This window comes from Bubalus bubalis, chromosome 9 (assembly GCF_019923935.1).
Source record: "Bubalus bubalis isolate 160015118507 breed Murrah chromosome 9, NDDB_SH_1, whole genome shotgun sequence".
Taxonomy (NCBI): Eukaryota; Metazoa; Chordata; class Mammalia; order Artiodactyla; family Bovidae; genus Bubalus; species Bubalus bubalis.
This window is the reverse complement of record NC_059165.1, coordinates 4,478,702-4,494,696: the sequence shown is the minus strand read 5'-3', so window position 1 is coordinate 4,494,696 and position 15,995 is coordinate 4,478,702. Positions and strand designations below refer to the sequence as shown.

At 39.7% G+C, this 15,995-nt stretch overlaps 1 long non-coding RNA gene across 3 annotated transcripts in view; it reads left to right on the top strand.

Moving 5' to 3' along the window:
• LOC102408134 overlaps positions 1-15,995 on the top strand; it is a 105,054-nt gene that overhangs the window by 51,411 nt on the left and 37,648 nt on the right. For all 3 annotated transcript variants that reach the window (XR_003111233.3, XR_006553127.2, XR_006553128.2), the window contains exons 2-3: positions 7,439-7,523; positions 14,299-14,357. This is a non-coding gene — a long non-coding RNA (uncharacterized LOC102408134). The remainder of the gene's footprint in view (positions 1-7,438; positions 7,524-14,298; positions 14,358-15,995) is intronic.

Here is a 15,995-nt window from a genome sequence, read left to right as displayed (position 1 = left end):
ATAATGTTTCTTAACAGTGATTAACTTAAATAAAATATTTCACTCTATTTTGAAATTATTTCATCCATTTAACCCAGAAAGTTAATTATCCTCATTATCTACAATGTTGAAATTCTAATTCTCTGTATTGGTCTTAACAGCCTCAATGGATATTTGGTGGTTTAGTCGCTAAGTTGTGTCCAACCCTTTGCAACCCCATGGACTGTAGCCCACCAGTCTCCTCTGTCCATGGGATTTTCCAGGCAAGGCTATCAGAGTGGTTTGACATTTCCTTCTCCAGAGGATCTTCCCAACCCAGGGACTGAACCTGGGTCTCCTGCACTGTAGGCAGATTCTTTACTGACTAAGCTACCAGAGAAGCCCCAATAAATATAAACTTTGGGCTTCCCAGATGGCAAGTGGTAAAGAATCCACCTGCCAATTCAGAAAATACAAGACGTGGGTTTGATCCCTGGAAGATCCCCTGGAGTAGGAAATGGCCATCTGCTCCAGAGTTCTTGCCTGGAAAATTCCATGGACAGAGGAGCCTGGCAGGCTACAATCCATGGAATCACCAAGAGTTGGACAGGACTGAGCAACTGAACACACACACGTACAATTACGATCTTTACTCTGAGCCTGTGTAAAGGAAACCATATTTAAAAGTCCTTAATGAGTTAGATATTTCAGATTCAGGAAACCTGATACCAGAACCCCTTTAGGATTTAGTGAAATTATACCCATCAAGGAATATGCTCATTTTCGTGTCTTAAAAAAAGCCTTGGGAATATTTATTGTTGATGCTCTTAGAATCACTTATAGGAGTTCAGATGAGAACTAAACTTCTGTTGTTCAATGAATACCCACCAAATTGTATACTTTTTTAAGAAACTTCTCATGAATGTTGTCTGAAATGCATTTGTGTGGTTAATATGGATCACATAGCTCAGACACTAAAGCATTATATTTGTCTAGTTCTCTTAGCCACTTTTGGTTCTTCTTTCTCTTCCTTTTATGTCCATTGTTTGTTTTTGTTTTGCTTTAGTTGGGGAAGAAGTTAGGAAACCATGATGTTAAGTTAGTTTTAAAAGGATTTTATAATAATAAAATTCTGCCACTTCAAACCATGTTTGAAATGTGTTTAGATGTTCAGGAGTTTTTAGCTATTTATAATGAATTGATAGTCCAACCACAAAATAAACAGTATCTAAGTTATTTTAAAATGACAAAATGTTCTGGGGCGTGTTTTTGGTTATTGGTAGTTATAAGTTGCTCTTACTATTGGAAAGAGATTCATTTTTACTACAGTTAAATATCCCTTCCATTTACTGTGTAAGAAAACAAAAGGGAAAATGTTGCTTTTCTTCACTTCATCTGGTTAGAATGTAAGCAACTATAAAACTGAGCATTTGTATTGTGTACATTCTTTCCAGAGAAAAGTACAATACAAAGTCAGTTGATAATAATGGAAGGAAGGAACCAGCCATGTGGACACCATTTTGATGCTTTTCAGCAGTGTAGACTTCTAGAGGAGTACGTGTGTGCACACGCACACACACCCTTCTTTATTACCCTCTCGTCAAGCACTGTGCATTTATATTAAGAAAATCATTCTTGACTCTGAGGGTGTTATAAAGTTCCAGTGAATCTAGAAAGCAATTTTTCCAATATTTTGTTTTCATACATGCGTGAATGTTCACATAAATGCCTGAACAGAAAAACACCCAGTTTTATAGGCTCACATAAACTAAATTTCCAGATCACTTTATATTTGTCTGAATAATATATTTTCAACATTTATTCTTTTTTTCACTGTGTAATAACTATGTGAATTTAGGTTTCCTGATAACGCAGAACAAGAGTGCTGCAAATTAGATGTTGACTTGGCATTTTCAAAGGCTGTCTCTCCTACAGTTTAGCCTGTAGATGCAACATCATCAGAACCAATAAGGTCATCAGAGCCATTCCAGGCAGACGTCTGTCCATCTCACTTGTAACCTTGCAAACTGATCCTGTTTCTTGGACTTGTGAAATGCTCTATCCAGCTTTCCTCATAGCTTATTTTGGGGGAACCCCTCCCAAGGATATTACTGCTTCAAATGTGTTGCTCTCTTAGTAACTTCAGGTCATCCCACTAGCCATTACTTCAACTAGTTTGTGCTTTCTCTAGTATAGATTTTTCCAGGCTTTTGTTCAGGTTGGAAGCAGAAGGAAGATCAGTTGTTTTGAAGGTCTCTTTTGTGGGCAAGCATGGTCCTCAGACAGCAAAAGCATCTGCCTGCAATGCGGGAGACCTGGGTTCGATCCCTGAGTCAGGAAGGGTCCCTGGAGAAGGAAAGGACAACCCACTCCAGTACTCTTGCCTGGAGAATCCCACAGACGGAGGAGCCTGGTGGGCTACTGTCCCTGGCGTCGCCCAGACTCAGACGTGACTGAGCGACTTCACTGTCTTCTCTCCCTCTGTGGTCCTCAGTTGAGTTGATTTTCATGTCAGTCTACTCACTGTGTTTTCTGTTGCTACCTCTCCTACTGGATGTCCAGGCTTTCTGTGGATTCGTTACCTTTTTTTTTTTTTTAATCTTCTATCATTTTAGCAGGATTTAAGAAAAGAAGAGAGAACACATCAAGACATTTTAAATAAGAGTGTATATCAGTCAGGATTCAGGCAAGAAAGAGAGGGTATAATCAACAGGCTGGTCAAGGAAGGTGATTGACAAAGGTGAACAGGCACCATGAGATATGATGAAACATCCCAGGGCTAGCAAGACAAGGCGCTGTCACCTTCTAGACCTAAAGAGGTGAATGAGAGCATCATGGACCATGACAGTAGTTACGGCTCCTTTAGCAGAGGAACCCACCCAACCAGCAATATTCCCACAGGGAGGAAGCAGAGGAGAAAACACCCTGACATCATTTCCCTTAGTCTTCCCAGTCTCCAGTGTGTGACTCCCCTTAGGCAAATCTGCCTGAAAGCCTGAGGGCATGGGAGTCCATTGTGTCACTGGCAGAAGTCAGCCTCCTGGCGCCCAGAGGAGACAGAACAGGGGGAAGGAGGTAGAGAGTGGCTCCTGGAGGACAAATACGAACCGTCCAGTCTTTGCAGCTTCTCTCTTATCCTCCAAATCCAGTCTTAATCATTCATTTATTCATGAGTATGTCTGTACGTGTGTGCTGTGTGTGTGTAAACACGGAAAATTGAGATAGAGGCACAGAACAAAACACGTACACAAAATGAATGTGGATAAAGCCCTTGGTGTGTACCAGGTACTATCTGAAGCACTATAAATGTATCAAATCATCTACTCCCCATAGTAATTCCATGAGGTAGGTGCTGTTATACTTCCCATTTTCCAGATAAGGAAACCGAAGTACAAAGAGTGTAAGAAACTTGCTTGGTCAAACAGATGGTAAGTGGAAACCCTAGGACTTGCCACAGATTGGAATCAATCAGAAGAGCCACATAGTTGTATATGTATCTGGCACGTGCATTTCATCTGAGACAATGACATGCCCCTTTTCTGTTTTGTAATTATAAACTCAAATGTTGATTGCAAATACTCATGCCTCCCCTGCCCTGTCTCACTCACTTACTTACCTGTCCTCTGAAGGAATGTGCATTTAGGACTAGAAAACTGCCTGACCTATCAGAAAGAGTGGACTGGATAAATGTCATATGTATCGTTTCTCCCTGGCTAAGTCTTTTGCTAGATATTAGTTGGCAGAGGTTATAGATTCTCCATCAGCAAGTACCTCAAGTACGACTATTCTTTGTTGCCAATTTTGAAGATATGTCTCTTAAAAGATAGCTTCTCATACTCTTTAGATTCCTGAAATCAAGTCTCTTACTTTTTCAATCAATTCAAGGGCAACTCAAAACAACTTGACTGTTGAGTCTTCTTAGAGACTTTTGGCCGTACCAAGAAGCTCCTTCTTTTGAAGGAGCCAACTGTATTGCAAGCATATTTTCTGTGTAGAAGAAGCAGAATCTATAAACTAGTCCCACAATGGGAAAAAAAAAATGAGGTTCTCTTCATATGTTTCTAAAAGCTATAATGGAATTGCTCTTTTAACATGCAGTTTATAGTTGTGAGTTTAGCCAAAAGGAAAAGAATTAGAAAATGTTTTAACCAAATTGCCTCTTCTATCAATTCCTGAAGGATCTGCAAAGCAATGTATTATTTTCAATTTTATATTAGGAGTACAGATAGCTTTATATTCCCATGATATATTTAGGCCAATGAAATAAAATACTGTCCTGTTGCTCAATCCAGCTTGGTCCCATTCCTTCCCTTAATTTTGTGTGGTATGTTTTGTTTAGCCTTTAATACAGACTCTGGGGAGCTAAGCAGTGGGTGGTGCTTAGTTTTATTCTGTGTGCAGTATTATTGAGCATTATTAAAAATGTTTTATTATCTTCACATGGAATAGTAAAAAATCCTTTAAAATTAAATAAACCACGAGGTAGAATTGAACATAACGAATTGAGTTTTTGTGGGAAGTTCCCACTGAAAAATAACTAATGTCGGGGTTGTCATCTGCCTCAGCCGTGATGCAAAGCAACAGGCTGGTTCTGTGGTAAGAAAATCGAGATAATTGCTGAGGAAGGTAAGACACTGATATTAGAACCATAGATCTTGATGATTAATACTACAGAACTCTGTGCCTAATCCTCTCCCTTTTCCCGCCGTGACAACTGAGAAATCTTTAGATGTATTCTTAAACTTACCAAAAAGGAAACTTTTACCAGCATACAATCAACACTTTAAATATTCATCTGTTCTAGTTTAAACTGTGTATTCTCTCCCACTATAGCCTATCATTACAGATACTTATGGAAAGCAGTTGACAGCAGTCATAAGAAAACCCCTCTTATAGGGCTCCTACAAATGCCCAACATAGGAAATCGACTTCTGCATTCACAAGGGAGGAAAGCAGAGAATTCCCAACTGGAAAGTATGAGGTAAAGCCAAACTTTTCAAGAGCCGTGTAAATATTAAGAGGCTAAATTTATTTTATAAACAAGCTAAACAACATCGACCTAATGAGACATAGTCACCTTAAGGTAATTAGGAAATCAGTTGGGATCCCTTCAAAGGGAAATTAAAAACAGAATTAATTTGGGAGAAAAGTTTTTATGGGATTAACATTGAAAGTTGTAATGATAGCATTTGATTGGAGGAGGAGAACAGAAATAAATGTAGCAAGACTTAAATAGTTCTTATTTTAACGCTGGGGGATATGGTTTTAAGCCGTGATTCCTTTGTTTGTGCACCCGTCTGTGTAACATTGCGCCTCGAGGGTAATTGTAAAGGCACAGATATTGATTCGCTCCCTCTAAAAGAAAGGATGATCTTCTTTCTTGCATTTAGCCAAAAAGAGAAGGGAAATTATTGTAAATGTATTCTATTCTGCTCTAACATTTTTTAATTAAGCTACTTTTCCTTTTATGGCTAAAGTACTTAGATTAATCAAGACCGAAACAGCTGCAGCGAAGAATCTATGAGTTCTTTATTCTAGCATAGAAAAATAAGCTGCTAAAAATAGGAGAGTGTGTAACCTATTCTTTTACAAAAAAGCCTTTGATAATTACTCCCAATAGTTAAACATTTCTTTCAACCTTTTACTCCACTAATCTGGATGTCATATTTCTACCTTTAATAATAATTTCGGTTACTCATTTGCAAGTGTATCACCTCAGATTCAGATAATTCTTCATCCCTATTTGACTTATTACCGTCTGCTTCTTCCGCTAAAGATAGACCATGTTTAATGACAATATTATGTAAAATACCACCCGGCAGGAATTTTTTTGTCTGCTTTATGGGGGCAGAGAAATAATGTTTCTCCAGATTTGCCTAGACATTAAAACCTCAATTTTAGGATAATATCCAGGGTTACCTCAATAACCATTCTGGTTAAAAAAAAATGATGCTTTTTATTATTGTTTTTATGACAGAGATATTCAGAGTCAAACAAAAAAAAATGGCAGCTAACCTGAAAACAAATATCTAAAGGCTGTAATTGTTTTAAGAAAAAAATAAAAATTATAGACAGCATTTTAAAGAATTACTCAAAAGCCAAATTCTCTCAATTTATAAAAAGCCATGCATTTCTGAAGCAGATTATCTTAAGATGAATGAATCATGACATGATCCTGGGTACTTAGCTATGACATCTGTTAGGTGGTAAATTGCATCGCACGCCACATGCATAATGAAGGAGGGAACAGTTTTTAGTTCCTAGAGTGTTCCTCGTGTGAAGATGTACAAATAGAGGCAGCAAGGCTCAGGCCAGCTGGAAGAGCTGTGATGCCGGAGACTGCCTGTGACTTGCTGGTAGTGCTCGATGTCTCTTAAAAAATTCATAACCTGCTGAGGTCCCCAGGGAAATGTATTTATAAGCTGCTCAGTTATTCCAAATGATGGCAAACCGAATCTATTTTATGAGACTTCTGCTGTTACCTTGAAGAATCAGTGTCAAAAGTTAGAACACTCATGTGAGTAATATTACCTTGTAATGCATTAGATAGTCTCTTATTCTTGGCAATGGGACATGTAGAAAATATTCAGGAGGTTAATATAAAAATAACAAATGCACACCTGAATATAAGAATAAATGAATTAACATAGCAAACTGCTTTGAAGATTAAAGACCAGCTTTGTAGTTTCTAGATGAGCAAGTACTGGGTTTCCTAATTAGTTTAATTAGATAAAAATTGAGGAAGCTCATGTTGGGTCAATAATAACCCATCTTATCTCACTATTTAACAGATAAACATAATTTTTAAATTTTCTAAAGGAGTGTGTAACATGCCTTGCATATAATATATATGTGTAGAAATACGGGTATTTGTGTCCTACATACGTGTGTATAACACACATGCACATGTACAGTTAAGTTATTGACAATCTCTATTCTTTCTCATGATCCAAGTCTGACACAGTCTGTTAAAAAATGCGAAGACCCTGATATTGGAGATGGGTGAAGAGGAATCCTGTCTTTGGAATGCACATCTAATTCTACTCTGCGTTGCCCTCAAGGGAGACTTGGCTGTCAGTCACACTGGTATTCATGTTCCAGAGTTTTAATTCTGCTCAGTGGTCATAAGATAGAGCAAATTTAGAGGCTTTAGTGTGTTCTGGTCATTTGAAAATTTTAAAAGATATGGGAATCACTTAGTGGGGATTTTGAGTATGAATTTTCAACTTCTTATTCAGCGCTTCAGTTTTCTTTCTCTCTTCCCTTTGCCGGGACACAGTACTTAAAAGTGCACGGTCTGCAATCCCAGGTGATAGACTTCTGTGGAAACTCAAAGCACTGAGCAAGATTTAGACTCTTGGAAACTTTCAAATGAGCACACTTACACAGGTTCATGCCGGGGTGTGGGGAGTCACTGCCTGTTGCTAAAGTTGGCAATTACCGCAACACAGATATAACACAGAATTTATCTTTCAAACAGGATGAAAGGGAGTGCTTTGGAGATTGGGAAACTCTGAGAATCCTTTAGGAGGCAGAATTAGCAACGCAGAGACTGCTCCTTTCAGGTGTGTAATTCTTCAAGTAAGGTTTGATTTCTTATCATACAAAATTTAAGAAAAAGCCTCAGAATCCAGAGGTAAAAATTTATTTATTTCTCTAAAGTCGAAAAAAAAAAAAAAAAAGCAGCATCAGGATGAATCTTTACAGTGCATAACTGTTCATTTCATGAAATTAGTTTTTAACCAGAAAATCGTACATTCTGACTAAAGAGCATTTCAAATATATAAAAGGATACGTTTCGACCAAGAGGGATGGTATGGGGAGGGAGGACGGAGGAGGGTTCAGGGTGGGGAACACATGTATACCTGTGGCAGATTCATTTTGATATTTTGCAAAACTAATACAATTATGTAAAGTTTAAAAATAAAATAAAATTTAAAAAAAAATTAAAAAAAGAAAGTAACCACCTGAAGATCCTCTAGGCAAAAAAAAAAACCACTCTAAATATTTTGATGTATTTCCTTTATTTTTTTAATCTATCAGTGAATGTTTCTCCCTAAGGGTCTAATCATAATGTTTATTGAATTTTGTGTCTTTTTTTTTGATTTGTTATATTCTAATCACATCCTTATTATTGTTCCTCTTAGTGCAGTTCAGTTCAGTTGCTCAGTCGTCTCCGACTCTTTGCAACCCCATGAACCACGGCACGCCAGGCCTCCCTGTCCATCACCAACTCCTGGAATTCACTCAAACTCACGTCCACTGAGTCCGTGATGCCATCGAACCATCTCATCCAATGTCGTCCCCTTCTCCTCCTGCCCCCAATCCCTCCCAGCATCAAAGTCTTTTCCAATGAGTCAACTCTTCTTATGAGGTGGCCAAAGTATTGGAGATTCAGCTTCAGCATCAGTCCTTCCAATGAACACCCAGGACTGATCAACTGTAGGATGCACTGGCTGGATCTCCTTGTAGTCCAAGGGACTCTCAAGAGTCTTCTCCAACAGCACAGTTCAAAAGTATCAATTCTTCAGCACTCAGCCTTCTTCACAGTCCAACTCTCAATCCATACATGACCACTGGAAAAACCATAGCCCTGACTAGATGGACATTTGCTGGCAAAGTAATGTCTCTGCTTTTGAATATGCTGTCTAGGTTGGTCATAACTTTCCGTCCAAGGAGTAAGCATCTTTTAATTCCATGGCTGCAATCACCATCCGCAGTGATTTTGGAGCCCAGAAAAAAAAGTCAGCCCCTGTTTCCACTGTTTCCCCAACTATTTGCCATGAAGTGATGGGACCAGATGCCATGATCTTAGTTTTCTGAATGTTGAGCTTTAAGCCAACTTTTTCACTCTCCTCTTTCACTTTCATCAACAGGCTCTTTAGTTCTCCTTCACTTTCTGCCATAAGGGTGTTATCATCTGCATATCTGAGGTTATTGATATTTCTCCTGGCCGTCTTGATTCCAGCTTGTGTTTCTTCCAGCCCAGCGTTTCTCATGATGTACTCTGCATATAAGCTAACTAAGCAGGGTGACAATATGCAGCCTTGACGTACTCCTTTTCCTATTTGGAACCAGTCTGTTGTTCCATGTCCAGTTCTAACTGTTGCTTCTTGACCTGCATACAGGTTTCTCAAGAGGAAGGTCAGGTGGTCTGGTATTCCCATCTCTTTCAGAATTTTCCTTAAGTTCCTCTTCGGTTCAGTTCAGTCGCTCAGTCATGTCCTACTCTTTGTGACCTCATGAATTGCAGCATGCCAGGCCTCCCTGTCCATTACCAACTTCCAGAGTTCACTCAAACTCACGTCCATTGAGTTGGTGATGCCATCCAGCCATCTCATCCTCTGTCGTCCCCTTCTCCTCCTGGCCCAATCCCTCCCAGCATCAGGGTCTTTTCCAATGAGTCAGCTCTTCACATCAGGTGGCCAAATATTGGAGCTTCAGCTTTAGCATCATTCCTTCCAAAGAACACCCAGGACTGATCTCCTTTAGAATGGACTGGTTGTATCTCCTTGCAGTCCAAGGGACTCTCAAGAGTCTTCTCCCACACCACAGTTCAAAAGCATCAAGTCTTCGGCGCTCAGCTTTCTTCACAGTCCAACTCTCACATCCATACATGACCACAGGAAAAACCATAGCCTTGACTAGACAGACCTTTGTTGGCAAAGTAATGTCTCTGCTTTTTAATATGCTATCTAGGTTGGTCATAACTTTCTATGCAAGGAGTAAGCATCTTTTAATTTCATGGCTGCAATCACAATCTGCAGTGATTTAGTGTTAAATTCTGCATAATAATCCATCACAATATATATTCATAGGTATCTATTTCCTTATCATTGAATGTGAGATAGAATAAAAGTTCTTTCATAAATACTGCTGTTAATCATTTTAATGATTGAATTTTATTTTACATATATATTATTTTCTCAGGAGACAGAAAATAATTTATATGTCAATCAAAAGATAACATCTATAAATGAGGTACTCCAGTACTATATTTGGAGAAGGCAATGGCACCCCACTCCAGTACTCTTGCCTGGAAAATCCCATGGACGGAGGAGCCTGGTGGGTTGCAGACCATGGGGTCATGAGGAGTCGGACACGGCGGAGCGACTTCCCTTTCACTTTTCCTTTTCATGCATTGGAGAAGGAAATGGCAACCCACTCCAGTGTTCTTGCCTGGAGAGTCCCAGGGACGGGGGAGCCTGGCGGGCTGCCGTCTATGGGGTCACACAGAGTCAGACACGACTGAAGCGACTTAGCAGCAGCAGCAGCAGCAGTACTATATTGCTTTCTAAAATCAACATTAACAGTTTATTAAAATGTCCAGTTTATTCACTCTTGTCAGCCAGATGGTTTTCTCAGTACCTTTTTAAGTATCTTGTGATTCATAGATTAAATGTAGTATATTGTTTTAATTTGTGTTTATGGTTCCTAGTGAAATTGAGCATTATCATTCCAGTTCTGAACTTATGGTTCCTATTTCTCTTTAACATAGTTGCTTAAGTGTCGGCCCGTTTCCTTAAATTTTAATGTTGGTTTATTTAAAGTATCCTTTTTATATAATGCCTGGAAGGTGGAAGACCTGGGTTCAATCCCTGGGTCAGGAAGATCCCCTGGAGAAGGCGATGGCACCCCACTCCAGTACTCTTGCCTGGAAAATCCCATGGACAGAAGAGCCTGATAGGCTACAGTCCATGGGGTCGCAAAGAGTCAGACATGACTGAGAGACTTCACTCTTATATAATAACATATTTGATTTGATGTTGTATCAATTTAACCCTTATATTTTATATTTTCTTTTCTATATGTATTTTATATATCCTTTCTTAAGTGCTGAATATTTTAGTTTAGTTATTTTATGCAAAAATATTCATTTTTATGAAAATGAATCAGTTTTTTTCTACTTTACTAAAAGTTATTGGGGTTTTTTTTCCCTACATTTTTTACCTTTCAGAGGCTTTGGAAGTTCTTTCCTCTTAAGATTATAGGTAAATATTCATTCTTAGATTGGTTGTTTTTGTTGCTTCTATGACTCTGGTGGTAGATATTCAGCCTTTTGATGATATGACCTTTAATACTTAGCACTTCTGTTCCTTTGCAGTTACTCTGGTGATAAAGTATGAGTGTATAAATTTACTTTTGTCCAGATAGCTAATCAGTTATCCCCAGTACATCCTGCTATTAAACAGTGCTTATTTGGAATCTTGGCTTAAATTTATCACAGTAAAATTTTTTATAGTGAAAAAGTTACTGCATCCAAAGTAATACACTTCTCTGCTTTGGACATTTATGGAACCAGAACTCGTAATCACACAAGTATTGCAGGGTCTTGTGGCTATGGAAGAACTCTTCCTCGTAGCATCAATCAAAACTTTATTCTCTATGACCTGTGTCAGTTACTCTTTTGACTTTACACAAATGAATCTCTTGACACAACAGTCACTCAACTGATGAACAGCCTTTTAAAGAAACCTGTAAACTATTCATGAGATGGCTACCTTGCTGTAAACTATTAGTGACATGCTACCTTGCCTGTGAAAGCATTTGATAATGTCCATCAAACTGTAAAGTGTGTATATTTTCATCCAGAAATTAATCTATTGGGATACGTCCTTCAGATACACAGCTCTCAGTGTGCATTGCTGTAGAGACAAGGATGTCCCCTGGAACACTGTTAGCAAAGGCAAATAATCTAAATAGAAACAAACTGAATGTCAGTCAGTGAGGGACTACTGAATTTTGTAAGAGTACAACACTGTGCAGCTACTAGAAAAGAATGAGGTGTACCAGGATATGATGACATGGACAGGTCTCCAAGGAGTGTTACTAAATTGAAAATACAAACAGCCAAAGATTGAGAGTATTCCCTTTTACATACATTATGATATATGTTCATGTGTATCTCTGTCTATTTATCAGTTGAGTTCAGTTCAGTCGCTCATTTGTGTCCAACTCTTTGCGACCCCATGGACTGCAGCACTCCAGGCCTCCCTGTCCATCATCAACTCCCAGAGTTCACTCAAACTCATGTCCATTGATTCGGTGATGCCATCCATCTCATCCTCTGTCGTCCCCTTCTCCTGCCTTCAATCTTTCCCAGCATCGAGGTCTTTTCCAATGAGTCAGTTCTTCGCATGAGGTGGCCAAAGTACTGGAGTTTCAGCTTCAGCATCAGTCCTTCCAATGAACATTCAGAACTGATTTCCTTTAGGATAGACTGGTTGGATCTCCTTCCAGTCCAAGTGACTCTCAAGAGTCTTCTCCAACACCACAGTTCCAAAGCATCAATTATTTAGTGCTCAGCTTTCTTTATACTCCAACTCTCACATCCATACATGACGACTGGAAAAATCGTAACTTTGACTAGACGGACCTTTGTTGGCACAATAATGTCTCTGCTTTTTAATATGCTGTCTAGGTTGGTCATAACTTTCCTTCCAAAGAGCAAGCGTCTTTTAATTTCATGGCTGCAGTCACCATCTGCAGTGATTTTGGAGCCCCCGAAAGATAAACTTATTCATAAAAAATGATTACAAAGTTTAAATGCCCAACACTGAACTTCAGATTTTTCTTACTACAACCTCCTCCCCATATTTCCCCATTTCACTAAGTAGAAATGGCATTTTCTCAATTGCTCAGGCAAATGCTCTCTTTTCATCTTTGAGTCTTTTTCTCATATCCTGTGTCTTACACTATGCTGCTGCTGCAGCTGCTAAGTCGCTTCAGTTGTGTCGAGAACTATTATTATTGTACAAAGGCATGAATATGATATTTACCTTCACATGTTGAGTTTATTTACAGTATTTTCAATTCCAAAATATTTATGATGGTAATGTAGCATGATTATTAATCACGTGTGGAAAGATCTCTGACAAATACACAGTTTTATGGATACATGGCTTCCCTGGTGGCTCAGTTGGTAAAGAATCTGCCTGCAATGCAGGAGATGCAGGTTCAGGCTCTGGGTTGGGAAGATCCCCTGTAGAAAAAAACGGCAACCCACTCCATTCTTGCCTGGGAAATCCCATGGACAGAGGAGCCTGGTGGGCTGCAGTCGATGGAATTGCAAGAGTTGAATGTGATTTAGTGACAAAACCACCACCATAGGTACATAATTTTCATCCACATCATCTATATTGGTACATAGAGTACAATTAGTACCAACTCTAGCTTGACAATTGTTCATACGATGCAAATCTGGGGATGATTTTTTTAAAGGATGGGAATAATCTTTTGGTGGTATGTGAATATTTTCTTATTTATAGTAACAAACTCTTTTTCATTATCCTCAAAATATTAAAAGAGATAAGACTTTATCTCCTATTGAGTCTAATTCCCATAAGGTCTAATATTCATCAGTTTTCTAAATCACACTCTCTGGAAATAGTATTAACTTTTCCAGGGTAGGAGCAATGTGTAAAACAAAGCATGAAGTAAAGAAAAATCTGATTAAATGGTTATCAGAACATTCAGGTGGTTGATCAATTTGTCTTAGTCCCAAAAGGACTGAATTGAAAACCAGAGTATTCTCTGCTTTCACTCCTCTCCACTCTCTCTCGCTCTCTCCTCATCCTCTGTCTCTCTCCTTTCTCTTGCACACACCTGCTGCTGCTGCTGCTGCTGCTGCTAAGTTGCTTCAGTCGTGTCCGACCCTGTGCAACCCCACAGACGGCAGCCCACCAGGCTCCCCCATCCCTGGGATTCTCCAGGCAAAAACACTGGAGTGGGTTGCCATTTCCTTCTCCGATGCATGAAAGCAAAAAGTGAAAGTGAAGTCACTCAGTCGTGTCCGACTCTTAGCGACCTCATGGACTGCAGCCCACCAGGCTCCTCCGTCCATGGGATTGTCCAGGCAAGAGTACTGGAGTCGGGTGCCATTGCCTTCTCCAAGAGCCTGTGAACAACTTCGTTAAAAATTTCATCTCTTTCACATGAAGACTTGCTGAACAGAAATGTCTCGCTAAAAATTTAAATCCCACCAGTACCCCTGAAAGTATGACTCACTTAATTGGGACCATTTAAATCATAAAGCACAACATGGTTCCAGGCAAGTTAATTACATAGACAGCTGAAGGAGCAAGTTACAAGCAAGGAGGCTAGAAGAAGCATTTCCAGAATTCACTGACATGAAGTTTCCAAAAAACATCTAGTAGCCAGCTGAGGAACCCAGCAGCTGCACACCTATTAGCTATTTTCATGTAAATTATGAATCCAGCAGGCAAGTCAAAAAATAGTCACAAACCCTTAAGCTCAGAGTATAGTCACTAATCAAAGGCTTGCCTTCACCTGTGCTCAGCAGGGACTATGCTTTATTCTTTTATTGGTCTTTACTTTCAGGCTAACGGAACACAATTAACCAGGAAGAAGTGTAAATAACCAAAGAAAACCACCAAACAGTAAGTTATTCGGGAAAATGGCATGCCAGTGTATTTCATTCTTGGTTCCTTCTATAGCAGATGATTATATACCATTTTTATTAAGAAGAATAAGGCTGTGCAGTGTTCGATTCACCTTTGCTTCACACCCCTGCCTTTCCTCACACCTCTGTTAACCCTCCTTGAATTTTCTTTGCCGGTTTTTGTCCCTCTGAATCAAGTAAGAGTGAATAAAATCCTTCATGGGTCTTCTTTTTCCCTCCTCTCCTCCTTCCTGTGGTGAAAATCAGCACTGAGCTTGTCTCATCTCCCATCTCCAGAAATCACTTGCATGTCTATGTGTCTAAATACAGACTCCTGAAAGAACTGCTCTCACAATTCCACCAAAATATGTTCCAGGTATCTCAAACTTAACATACTGAATATTTAAGTCACTTTTTAAAAACCCTGTTGCTCGCATGTTTTCCAAGCTCTCACACATGGTTCTCTAGAGGACTTCCCTGTAGCTTAAACAGTAAAGAATCTGCCTGAAATGCAGGAGACCAGGTTTTGATCCCTGGGTGGGGAAGTTCCTATGAAGAAGGGAATGGCAATCCACTCCAGCCTTCTTGCCTGGAGAATCCCATGGACAGGGAAGCCTGGCGGGCTACAAGTCCATGGGGTCGCAAAGAGTCAGACACCACTGAGCAACTCACACACACACACACACACACACACACACACACACAGTCCTCTAGATTCTTCAGGGCTACAATCACAGATCTGCCTTCTGTTTATTCTGCCCCTCAAACTAATCACCAAATACTGTTGCTCTGACTATAATATCTCCCTTAATCATCAGCTCCCTGCCGTAACCGGCATTATCTTTCAGCTGGAGTATAAAGATCATTATAATTGTCCAAATTCTGCCCACCACACGGGGATTTGAGGGTGAAGAACAATCCAAGTGAATGGCAAGGGGTTCTGCATGGTGGGTGGCCTTCTAGGAGAGGAAAAGGTCAAAGTCTTTGGGAGAAAAGAATGATCCAAAGGCCTTGAAATTGGGATACAGACAATCTTAAGGCAAGAAGCAGAAACTAAACATTTGAATTTGGGGGCAAGGTATAGAACGAGCAAGGGAGTCCTTTGCAAACACACTAATCTACCGAGGGCATCCATGGCCTGCTTTTATCAGTCATTTCGGGAACTCATAGTGCAGCGAGCTGACCACAGCCAAGAAAAACACCACTGAGTACTTTCACTGTGCTCATTCTCTCTCCTCAAATCCCTTCTTTTTAGTTCTGCTGGCATCAACTTCTTGAAATCTGACTGCAGCTTGGCCATTCCTTTCCTTGATGGGCCCCCTATGTATGTAGAATGAAATCCGAACCGCTCCTTCTGGCACTCAGGTCCTTCTCCAGTCAGGGTCTTTTCACTAATCCCCTGTCACTGTGAATGCCTACATGATGATGAGACATCCTGGGAACCGTGATAACAGACGAAAGGGTGTTTTCATGTAGATGGTGGGGCAAGGTCTTTCATGCTTTTTCAGTATTTCATCAAAATTAGAAAGCTCTTCCATAAGACGCAGTGTATGAGCACTAAAAGCCTGTCACTTCAGTTCCTAGTTCTTAGCTAAAACATGATTGAGAAAGGCCCTAGATAACCCCATCTTCCAGG